The sequence below is a fragment of the Hyperolius riggenbachi genome, chromosome 9 (genome assembly GCF_040937935.1).
Source record: "Hyperolius riggenbachi isolate aHypRig1 chromosome 9, aHypRig1.pri, whole genome shotgun sequence".
Classification (NCBI taxonomy): domain Eukaryota; kingdom Metazoa; phylum Chordata; class Amphibia; order Anura; family Hyperoliidae; genus Hyperolius; species Hyperolius riggenbachi.
The window spans coordinates 231,447,712-231,460,054 of record NC_090654.1 but is presented as its reverse complement, the minus strand read 5'-3'; the positions used below and the strand labels follow the sequence as shown (position 1 = coordinate 231,460,054).

General features: G+C 44.9%; 1 protein-coding gene across 1 annotated transcript in view; it reads right to left on the bottom strand.

Annotated features, from left to right (window-relative positions):
- Nucleotides 1-12,086, bottom strand: part of PRPF39 (pre-mRNA processing factor 39) — an 88,838-nt gene extending 76,752 nt beyond the window's left edge. Inside the window, exon 1 of the mRNA XM_068254153.1 lies at nucleotides 11,961-12,086. The gene's annotated coding sequence lies outside the window, so the exon portion shown is untranslated. The remainder of the gene's footprint in view (nucleotides 1-11,960) is intronic.
- Nucleotides 12,087-12,343: the final 257 nt, after the last annotated feature.

Genomic DNA, 12,343 nt, shown 5'->3' with positions numbered 1-12,343 from the left:
TCAAAAAGACCAATCTTGAGTTTTAGGGACATCAGAGGTAAAAATAAATTAAAATAAAAAAATACAATTGTATCTATCCTCAATCTACTGAAAATGACTTTTTTTTTAAACACATTCCACAGCTTTACTTTATATTTAAATCTAGTTTTTACTGTTTCATTGTCTCTGCTCAATGACACCTTCATTGAAGTATCAAGTATTTGTGTGGAGGCGCTCAATGCATAAAAGATAGGCTAATAAGCTGATAATCTTATAAAACAGACAGAGAAACACTCTTGCTTGCTACACAGCCATAGCAGTTAAGGCACCTGTTTTTTTCATTGACTTGAGGAAGCGGGCAAGTTCCCCGCAAAAGGCGTTGTCAATTTTATGTGCTTGAATAAAATACCTTTTTTCAATAAACTGCTCCAAATTCTTCGAGAGGTAATATTCCCTCTCTGTTCATAATTTTAACAGCTTATTAGCCTATCTTTTATGCATTGGGCGTCTACACCCCTGTTTTAAATGTGAGTGCGACCACCCAGTTCCTGTCACAGACCTAGAAAACCGAGCAGGGACGGTTAATTTCTCGCCTGCTCTGACGGTGGTTGCAAGGATTTGCAACCCACCTTTGTGAGTATATAGATCCTTAGCAATTTGCTTTCCTGAACCTTACACGATTCTGCCCCATTGGGCTCCAGGTCTCCTTTTGTCTTTTAGATGAACCTGGGGTTATCACAGGAACTATCCACATAAGCTATCTAGTTGTGTGCTTGGCACTGTACATGCACAGGTCTATCTCATGTCACATATCACCTTGGTTGTCCTTTACTAAAGAGCTAAATACACATCAGTTATGTGTATTACCTTTTATTTCTTTGCATACATCATCTTCATAATCAAACTGAGTTTTCTTCTTTATGGTTTAATAAGTATAGGTTCACTATGATGAACGAGCCATCTCCCATGCACACATTACCAGTAAGCTGCATACTTGCTGTGAACACTCCTTGGCAGCTCTGCACTGGCCCAATAGAGCTGACGTCACAGTAACTGACAACATTATCGGGTCAGTAGAAAGTTTTGTGAATGTGTCTCTACAAGGAATGAGGTGGAGGAAGAGCGAGCTATAAGTAGAAGAGAGCTTAGTCCAATTGGCACTTCCCAGTATACTAGGCCCTGCAAGGACCCAGGTAATGTATATATCGGTTTACAGTGGTTTGCAAAAGTATTCGGCCCCCTTATAGTTTTCCACATTTTGTCATATTACTGCCACAAACACGAATCAATTTTATTGGAATTCCACGCGAAAGACCAATACAAAGTGGTGTACACGTGAGAAGTGGAACGAAAATCCTACAGGATTCCAAACATTTTTTACAAATAAATAACTGCAAAGTGGGATGTGCGTTATTATTCAGCCCCCTTTGGTCTGAGTGCAGTCAGTTGCCAATAGACATCGCCTGATGAGAGCTAATGACTAAATAGAGTGCACCTGTGTGTAATCTAATGTCAGTACAAATACAGCTGCTGTGTGACGGCCTCAGAGGTTGTCTAAGATAATATTGGGAGCAACAACACCATGAAGTCCCAAAGAACACACCAGACAGGTCAGGGATAAAGTTATTGAGAAATTTAAAGCAGGCTTAGGCTACAAAAAGATTTCCAAAGCCTTGAACATGCCACGGAGCACTGTTCAAGCGATCATTCAGAAATGGAAGGAGTATGGCACAGGCCGAACAAGGAGAGCGCTGATCAGAATTACAGTCAAGAGGCCGATGGTGACTCTGGACGAGATGCAGAGATCTAAAGCTCAGGTGGGGGAATAATGTCCATAGGAGAACTATTAGTCGTGCACTGCACAAAGTTGGCCTTTATGGAAGAGTGGCAAGAAGAAAGCCATTGTTAACAGAAAAGTATAAGAAGTCCCGTTTGCAGTTTGCCACAAGCTATGTGGGAGACACAGCAAACATGTGGAAGAAGGTGCTCTGGTCAGATGAGACCAAAATGGAACTTTTTGGACAAAATGCAAAACACTATGTGGGGCAGAAAACTAACACTGCACATCACTCTGAACACACCATTCCTACTGTCAAATATGGTGGTGGCAGTATCATGCTCTGGGAGTGCTTCTCTTCAGCAGCTTCTCTTCAGCAACATGGAAGCTGGTCAGAGTTGATGGGAAGATGGATGGAGCCAAATACAGGGCAATCTTGGAAGAAAACCTCTTGGAGTCTGCAGAAGACTTGAGACTGGGGTGGAGGTTCACCTTCCAGCAGGACAACAATCCTAAACATAAAGCCAGGGCAACAATGGAATGGTTTAAAACAAAACATATCCATGTGTTAGAATGGCCCAGACAAAGTCCAGATCTAAATCCAATTGAGAATCTGTGGCAAGATCTGAAAACTGCTGTTCACAAAAGCTGTCCATCTAATCTGACTGAGCTGGAGCCGTTTTGCAAAGAAGAATGGGCAAGGATTTCAGTCTCTAGATGTGCAAAGCTGGTAGAGACCTACCCTAAAAGACTGGCAGCTGTAATTGCAGCAAAAGGTGGTTCTACAAAGTATTGACTCAGGGGGCTGAATAATTACGCACACCCCACTTTGCAGTTATTTGTAAAAAAAATGTTTGGAATCATGTATGATTCTCGTTCCACTTCTCACATGTACACTACTGTAATAATATGTAATGTTATTGTATTTATAAAGCACCAACATATTACGCAGCGCTGAACATTAATTTAGGTTACAGGCAATATTTAGGGGTGATATACAGCAATAGGACAATACAGGAATACAAGAAAACCAGATCACACAGCACAGTATGAGCATAAGGTAATGCTTAGTCACTGGATGGAGGATGGAGCATGGAGATTAGGCAAGTTAGGTTCACTCAAGTGCATAGCATGGGTGCACAATAATGGAGGTGCATGATCAGGTAGGACACAAAAGGAGGAGGACCCTGCCCAAAGGCCTACAATCTAGAAGGAGAGGTAGAGTGTTCTCCCCAGGCTCTTTTAGCCAGGTGCTTCACCCAGCTAGATTTGGTGACCACGCGGCTGTCATCGGCTCAGCTTCTCCCCTCCTCCTATGCTGTAAGCAGAGTTGCCCTGCGTTTTCATCTCGCCCCACCCGGCTACTTTTGCATGCCACCCGGCTACTATTTCATGCCACCCGGCTGGAAACAAATTCTGGGGAGAACACTGAGAATGAAAGGTAGGGACCAGAGTTCCGTTGTGGGTTTAGAGCAATTGTGAGGGGTGGTAGGCCAGAGTGAAAAGGCGAGTTTTGAGGGCCTTCTTGAAGAAGATGCTGAAGGTGGGGGCTGCCCTAATGGGTGGAGGTAGAGGAGTTCCAAAGTGTTTGAGCAGCTCTTGAGAAGTCCTGCAGGCTTGCATGGGACTGTGTGATGCGGGGGGGGGGGGGGGGGGGCGGTCAGGCGACGTTCATTGGAGGAACGTAGTGAGCGGCAAGGTATGTACCTCTGAGTAAGATCAGAAATATAGGTTGGACAGGTTTTGCGGACAGGTTTGTAGGTCAGACAATATTTTGAAAAGGATTCTGGACTGTATAGGAATCCAGTGGAGGGATTCACGGAGGGGAGCCGCCCTGGTGGAGCGATGGGAGGAGTGGATCATTCTGGATGCCGCATTCATGATAGACTGCAGTGTGGCTATTCGGGTCATAGGGAAACCAGACAGAACGGCATTACAGTAGTCGAGGCAGGAAAGTATGGATGAGGAGTTTGGGGGTGGCAAGAGTCAGGAAAGGGCGAATCTTACATATGTTACGAAGGTGGAAGTTGCTGGACTTTGTGGGGAGCGAAGGAGAGTTCGGAGTCCAGGGTGACACCCAGACAGCGGGCTTGAGAGGTAGGGCGAATGGTAGTGTGGTTAACAATGACATGCACATCTGGGAGGTTCAGGGATAGCCGGGGTGGGAAGATCATAAATTCCGTTTTGTCTAGACTTAGTTTCAGGAACCTAGCGGACATCCAGGAGGAGATAGTTGATAGGCAGGAGGACACCTTGTCCATGATAGTGGTCGAGATGTCAGGGGTGTGGAGGTAGATTTGGGTGTCATCTGCATACAGATGATAGTTAAAACCCATGGAGGAGATAACCGTGCCAATAGAGGATGAGTATAGGGAGAACAGTAGGGGGCCAAGGACAGAGCCTTGGGGGACTCCCACCGAGAGGTGGTTGGGGTGGACGAGGACTCATTGAAGGAGGAGCGGTTGGAGAGGTAGGATGAAAACCAGGTCAGGGCGAGATTGTGAATGCCCATGGACTGGAGGAGTAGGGGATGATCCTCTGTCAAAAGCTGCTGAAAGGTCAAAGAGGAGGAGAATGGAGTATTTACCTTCAGCTTTAACTAAGGCAAGGTCATTGACCACTTTGGTGAGAGCAGTTTCGGTTGAGTGGGCAGGCCGAAATCCAGATTGCAGTGGGTCTAGCAGTGAGTTGGCATTGAGGTACTGGGTCAGGCGTTTGTGAACCAGATGCTCAAGGAGTTTTGAGGCAAAGGGGAGGGAGATAGGGCAGTAGCTGGAGGGTTTCTTGAGCAGGGGTAATACTGTGGCCTGCTTGAAGTCTGAGGGGAAGGCGCCTGTGGATAAGGAGAGGTTAAACAGGGTAGTGAGGACTGGGGCCAAATCCGTGAAGTGAGTCTGAAGTAAATCAGAAGGGATGGGGTCAAGGGGGAAGTAGTGGTATGGGAAGTCTGCAGTAAGTGCTTGACTTCCTCAGTGGTTGTAGGAGTGAAGGAGGTGAGTGGAGGATAGGGTGGAGGTGGAGGACAAAATGTGGAAAACTTCAAGGGGGCCGAATACTTTTGCAAACCACTGTATTTATAAGAAAAAAATATTGGGGGAGAACTATGTAAAGATACCCTTTTTTTTTGTCCAATCTAATCCATCTCTTTGTAATAGAAGGGACTGCCCAAAGTATCCATGCAATATATTCATTCAGCTATCCTCCTACTACATAGATTTGGTAAGATTGTAAAAAAAAAAAAAAAATTTGATTAGTGGCTGCCATCACACTAATACTCTTGTATCTAGCAGTACATTCTATTTTTTAATTTGCAGTTTCATGCCACTTTAAAGTATACCCAAAGCAACATGTGACATGATGACATAACATACAGTGGAGGAAATAATTATTTGACCCCCTCACTGATTTTGTAAGTTTGTCCAATGACAAAGAAATGAAGTCTCAGTACAGTATCATTTCAATGGTAGGTTTATTTTAACAGTGGCAGATAGCACATCAAAAAGGAAAATCGAAAAAATAACCTTAAATAAAAGATAGCAACTGATTTGCATTTCATTGAGTGAAATAAGTTTTTGAACCCCTACCAACCATTAATAGTTCTGGCTCCCACAGAGTGGTTAGACACTTCTACTCAATTAGTCACCCTCATTAAAGGACACCTATCTTAACTAGTCACCTGTATAAAAGACACCTGTCCACAGAATCGATCAATCAAGCAGACTCCAAACTCTCCAACATGGGAAAGACCAAAGAGCTGTCCAAGGATGTCAGAGACAAAATTGTAGACCTGCACAAGGCTGGAATGAGCTACAAAACCATTAGCAAGAAGCTGGGAGAGAAGGTGACAACTGTTGGTGCGATTGTTCGAAAATGGAAGGAGCACAAAATGACCATCAATCGACCTCGCTCTGGGGCTCCACGCAAGATCTCACCTCGTGGGGTGTCAATGGTTCTGAGAAAGGTGAAAAAGCATCCTAGAACTACACGGGAGGAGTTAGTGAATGACCTCAAATTAGCAGGGACCACAGTCACCAAAACCATTGGAAACAAATTACACCGCAATGGATTAAAATCCTGCAGGGCTCGCAAGGTCCCCCTGCTCAACAAGGCACACGTGCAGGCCCGTCTGAAGTTTGCCAATGAACACCTGAATGATTCTGTGAGTGACTGGGAGAAGGTGCTGTGGTCTGATGAGACCAAAATAGAGCTCCTTGGCATTAACTCAACTCGCTGTGTTTGGAGGAAGAAAAATGCTGCCTATGACCCCCAAAACACCGTCCCCACCGTCAAGCATGGGGGTGGAAACATTTTGCTTTGGGGGTGTTTTTCTGCTAAGGGCACAGGACAACTTAATCGCATTAACGGGAAAATGGACGGAGCCATGTATCGTGAAATCCTGAACGACAACCTCCTTCCCTCTGCCAGGAAACTGAAAATGGGTCGTGGATGGGTGTTCCAGCACGACAATGACCCAAAACATACAGCAAAGGCAACAAAGGAGTGGCTCAAGAAGAAGCACATTCAGGTCATGGAGTGGCCTAGTCAGTCTTCCAGACCTTAATCCAATAGAAAACCTATGGAGGGAGCTCAAGCTCAGAGTTGCACAGAGACAGCCTTGAAACATTAGGGATTTAGAGATGATCTGCAAAGAGGAGTGGACCAACATTCCTCCTAAAATGTGTGCAAACTTGGTCATCAATTACAACAAACGTTTGACCTCTGTGCTCGCTTCCACTAAGTATTAAGTCTTTTATTGTTAGAGGGTTCAAAAACTTATTTCACTCAATGAAATGCAAATCAGTTGCTATCTTTTATTTAAAGAGAATCTGTATTGTTAAAAATCACACAAAAGTAAACATACCAGTGCATTAGGGGACATCTATTACCCTCTGTCACAATTTCGCCGCTCCCCGCCGCATTAAAAGTGGTTAAAAACAGTTTTAAAAAGTTTGTTTATAAACAAACAAAATGGCCACCAAAACAGGAAGTAGGTTGATGTACAGTATGTCCACACATAGAAAATACATCCATACACAATCAGGCTGTATACAGCCTTCCTTTTGAATCTCAAGAGATCATTTGTGTGTTTCTTTCCCCCTGCATCTCTCATGCACTGAAGTTTCAGGCTGCTCTTTTCTTCCTGCAAACAGCTTTGCCCTTGTCTGAATTTCCTCAGTATGTGAAAGCCCAGCCAGCTCAGAGGACGATTTATCCAGCTTGTAAAAGATAAGAGAGCAGAGAGAAGCTGCTCTAATCTAAATAACACACAGGCAGTGTGCAGAGGGGCCTGGAGGGGGGAGATGCATCACAGAACCACAACACTGAAGAACTTGGCAGCCTTCCAGACACAGGCTGACAAGTCTGACAAGAGAGAGATAAGTTGATTTATTACAGAGACTGTGATAGCAGAAAGTGCTGCAGTAAGCCAGAACACAGAATAGCTTTTGGAACTTGTAGGATGATAAAAAACAGGATGCAATTTTTGTTACGGAGTCTCTTTAAGGTTATTTTTTCGATTTTCCTTTTGATGTGCTATCTGCCACTGTTAAAATAAACCTACCATTGAAATGATACTGTTCTGAGACTTTTCATTTCTTTGTCATTGGACAAACTTACAAAATCAGTGAGGGGTCAAATAATTATTTCCTCCACTGTATGTATGTACAGTATAGTAGAAAATACTTGTTTTATTTTGCAGCCTGATAGAGTTAATTTCTAGGCATGGAAGTGACAGCTTCCGTCTCGTCGGTACCTTGTCGAGAATATAGTAAACCTCACTGATAAGCAGATTACAGCCATAAAAGTTTTCCTGGAAGAATACAACTTCTGAGGGCAGGGAGAGATAAAATTCATAAACTATTGACCTTTTTCTAACTCTGGGACACTTAATAGGCTGCCACTGATTGGAGACAGTAAAACATTCAACCTACTTATGTTTAAATATAAAAGAAAACCCAGGGATACTTTAAAATGTCATTTCTAGGAGTAGGTGGTTAAATATAACTCTTTAGCTCATCAGTTTATTTTCACCTCGGGTTCACTTTCATACTATGGGTACTGTGGCACCACATTTCTATAATAAAATATGCAGTACTTATTTTATTTTAATCCGGACTACCTAGAGGTCTGGTGTGTTCCTTTCAAATATTTTATTGAACAGTATTAACACAACAATGGCACATAGAACATAGCCTACAGAGATAATCCAATGTTCTTTAACTTCTTCCCAACATGGGTCTCAATGATCAACAGGCTGTCTGGTGTTTAACCATGGAGCCCACATGCAGCAAAATGTTTCCAGGTAATTTCTAAGTACTTTTTTTCATTTTTATTAAATACAAGATTTAACCTCCCTGGTGGTAAGCACGAACTGAGCTTGGGCTATGCCGCCGCGGAGGATTTCTCAGGCCCTTGTGGGCCGATTTGCATAATAATTTTTTTTTTTTGGTACACGCAGCTAGCACTTTGCTATTTGCGTGTACAAACCGATCGCCGCCGCTCCGCCCCGATTCGCTAGTCTAGCTACATGATTACAAAAAAAAAATTAAAAATGTAAAGTGCTGTGCTGCCCCCTGGCGGTTTTAATAGACCGCCAGGGAGGTTAATGATCCAGAACACAATATTATGTGTTTAGGACAATTTTGTGATATGGTCCTTGTACACAAATGCGTCAGTTGCATTGCAGAATAATTCTGAATGTCAACTCATTGCCCATACAATACTATGGGCCTGTTCACATCTCTGCGTTGTAACGGATTGCGTCATTCTAATTTGCTGCATGCAGGTTTTGCACTATCATGTATTTCCAGTCTCCATTGCATTTCACACTCATAACACATGCACCACGCAACGCACACAGGGCTCGAGTCACTAAAGCGTGATTACTGCTATCACAGGTTTGCAATACCATGTATCACAGCAGTTGTCACACGATCTGCCGCGTGCAAAGGTTTGCGCACGCAAAGCATTACTCCGTGCGATAAACGAATGTTTGCGTGCGATCAGGCGCTTGAGATTGCACGCAAACCTTAGTTTATCACACAGAGTAATGCTTTGCGTGCGGCAGATTTTGTGATAACTGCTGTGATAGCTGCTATCACGCTTTAGTGAATCGAGCCCACAGTGTGAATGCAGCCAGAGTAGGTAGAAGAGATTTCGTTAATGATATAAAATAGATCTTAGGTTCTTGAGGGACTAGGCGTGTTATATTAAAAATGTATTTGGCAAGCTGTTGCAAGGATGAAAGCTTTTTGGACAGGACCAAATTACAGGGAATATATCTAGCACAAGTGCAACTGCACAGCTTGCAAGTACTAATAATACAGGACAAGGTATATGGCAAATATTTAATCATTTCACTTTTGATTACCTTCTTCTAGTAGAGAAACTTAAAGGGATACTGTAGGGGGAGGGGGGGGGGGGGAGGGGGAAAAGGAGTTGAAGTTACCCAGGGCTTCTAATGGTCCCCCGCAGACATCCTGTGCCCGTGCAGCCACTCACCGACGCTCCAGCCCCGCCTCCGGTTCACTTCTGGAATTTCAGACTTTAAAGTCTGAAAAACACTTTGCCTGCGTTGCCGTGTCCTCGCTTCCCCTGATGTCACCAGGAGCGCACGGCGCAGGAACAGACCATACTGGGACTGCTCAGTACACTCCTGGTGCCACCAGCGGGAGTAAGGACACGGCAACGCAGGCCCAGTGGTTTTCAGACTTTAAAGTCTGAAATTCCAGAAGTGAACCAGAGGCAGGGCCGGAGCATTGGGGAGTGGCTGCTTGGGCACAGGATGTCTGTGGGGGACCATTAGAAACCCCGGGTAACTTTGACTCATTTTCCCCTGACCCCCTTACAGTGTCCCTTTAAGATTTCCCCCCCAGAATTGCACATTTCTGCTACTTCCTGAAGACTGCCTAGCAAATGCCTGCATCTTAGTTTGAAAACCACAACTCTTGGGCTAATCGAGAAAGCACACACAATTCTACAGTGTTCCTAAAGCAGAAAACATAAGTTGGAAAATCGGGTACCGGTATTTTATTTATAAGTAGCCCTCACAAATCATACGTTTCTCCAGCAAAACCTTGGTTGACCCCCACTCTGTCCTCATGCTCTTCCCTCCTGCCATGGTGTGCCCCAACCCACAGGCAGGCGCCTATCTGCCAAGTGTTATAACAAGTGTAGCCACCCCCATTACCGAATCAAAGCTGTGGCCAGAACACCTGTTCTGGAGGACGGCCGCTGTATGGAGGCAAGAAGCCGAAGCACCCTGCAGCTGCTGTTCTCCAGTAATCACAGCTGGTGGGCTGTAATACGTGTACAACCTTGTCAACGAGGCAATACAATGGGTTGTATTAACTTCTTATAAATGACTTCTAACCTAATTGATAAAAATAACCTTTCAGCACATTTACAAACAAAATAATCACTCCAAGTTAGTTATTCCTAATTAACTTTGTTTCAATATTACTTTTACCTTATATTATATTTTTGCTCTTTGAGGGGTTAAAAAAAGTAACAAAAGGTGAAAACTGAGGAAAACAGGTGAGAAAGCTTTATTAATCATGCCCAAGATTCCAAGAACCATGTGATAATAAAGGGAACTTTCCTGGGGCTTCTACCAGCCCCCTGCAGCAGCCCTGTGCCTGGAACAATCCTCCAGTACCCCTGCAGCAGATACATTTCGATTTCAACGACAGAGCCAGTAACCGGCCACTACTCGTGTGGCCATAGCTGCATGCGTCCTCAATGACGCTCCTACCGCCAGAAGCATCCTGTACATGTGCAGTACAAGATTTTCTTGTGCTGCACATGCGCAGGATGCTCACAGCAACGTGAGCGTGATCGAGGATGGCAGGTGCAGTGGCCATCGACTGGCCCTGTCGCCAAAAATGAAACAGTCACTGCAGGGGGACCAGAAGATTGTTCCAGGACGGTGCGGGTACAAGGCAGCTGCAGGTGGCTGGTAGAAGCCTGAAGTAAGACATTTTTTTTCAGTTTGGGTGAAGTTATGGGTACAGAATAATTGACGATTGCTGAAATTCTGCATATGGAGGTGTCCATTGAGCTGATGGTGGGATGCAAAAAGCAGGGTGCCCACATGCTGGTGGTGGGACAGTAAAAAATAAAAAGTGAGGTGTATGCACGCTGGTGGTGGGACAGTAAAAAGCAAGGCGCACACACACTAATGGTGGGACAGTAAAATACAGGTTGCACACATGCAAATGGTGGGATGGTAAAAAGCAAAGTGCACACACACACGCGCACACACACACGTGGTGGAACAGTAAAAAGCGGGATGCCTACATGCTGGCACACAAAAAGGTGCCTATTCACTGGCACACAAAATGCAGAGTACCTGTGTATTGCAATACAAAAAAAAAGCAGGGTGCCTGTGCACTGGCTCACCCCTCCAATAATTATTTCTCTGGCAGCAATATGTGCATAGCCTTTCCCAGGGCTGTTTCACACTACCAGAGCATTTTAAGCACCAGGGATTTTCAAAGCTCTAGCTAATGCAATGGGCGATTTATATAAAATCACACTGCTCAAGTGAGAACACTAACACAGCACAATTAAAAATCACAAGCGCTTGGAAAAAGCTACAGCAGTGTGAACCAACCCAAAGATGTAATAAAATGACTCCAAGAACAATGTGATGTAAAGCGATCGATGATGGCAGAAATGCTGCATATGAAGGTGCCCATGGGCAGGTGGTGGGACACAAAAAGTAGGGTGAACAAACTAATGGTGGGGCACTAAAAAAGTCGGGAGTCGTGCGCTGGTGGTAGGACACAAAAAAAGCGGAGTGCACGCGTGCTGGTGGCAAGCAAAAAGCAGGGTGCCCATGCACTGGGGATGGGATACAACATGGGGTGCCGTGTTTACAGATGTCAGTCGCAAAATGGGGGTGCACAAGGATATGTGGAGAGATGCATGAACTGGTTGTAGGGAGGTGTGTGCATGGCGGCCTGCCCATGAAAGGTGACACACAAGGTGCCTAAAGTAACTATATAAGCGTAGCTGGGCAGCACTGTCAGGTCCTGCACTACACGTGGCCATCCACATACGGGCCACTGGGCGCTAAACTCCATTCACCAGGCCGCACACATACAGCTGTCTCGTCTCAACGGAGTTATCATCACCCATCCAATGCCACCGATATACCAACACCCGCGTGGTAAACGCCCCCTTCACTGGGCCCTCCACATACCAGCCGCAGAGCGCTCCTCCCGGCCTCCTCGGTAACCGCCGCCTCCTTTGTCTCCCAACACTCCCTTCCGGTGCAATGTCGGCCTGTGTGCTACTGCTACCCTAATGCTATGCTGGTAGACGTCACGGGCATGCGCAATGTGAATTTTCTTCTTCCCTTTCATTGCGCAGGACCAGGGGCAGCCGAGATTACGCTATACAGAGTTCTGCGCATGCGTGTTCCGAAGGCACGCCATATCTCACTGCGCGTGCCTGTGTGACTTTGCCTGAATGAACATTCAGAAAGAGGACCTGAACTCAAAACTTCCTTTCTGTTCTAAAAGATACACAAGAGCATAATAACCTTTAAACACAAACATTTCTTTGTTATGGCTGATACAAATC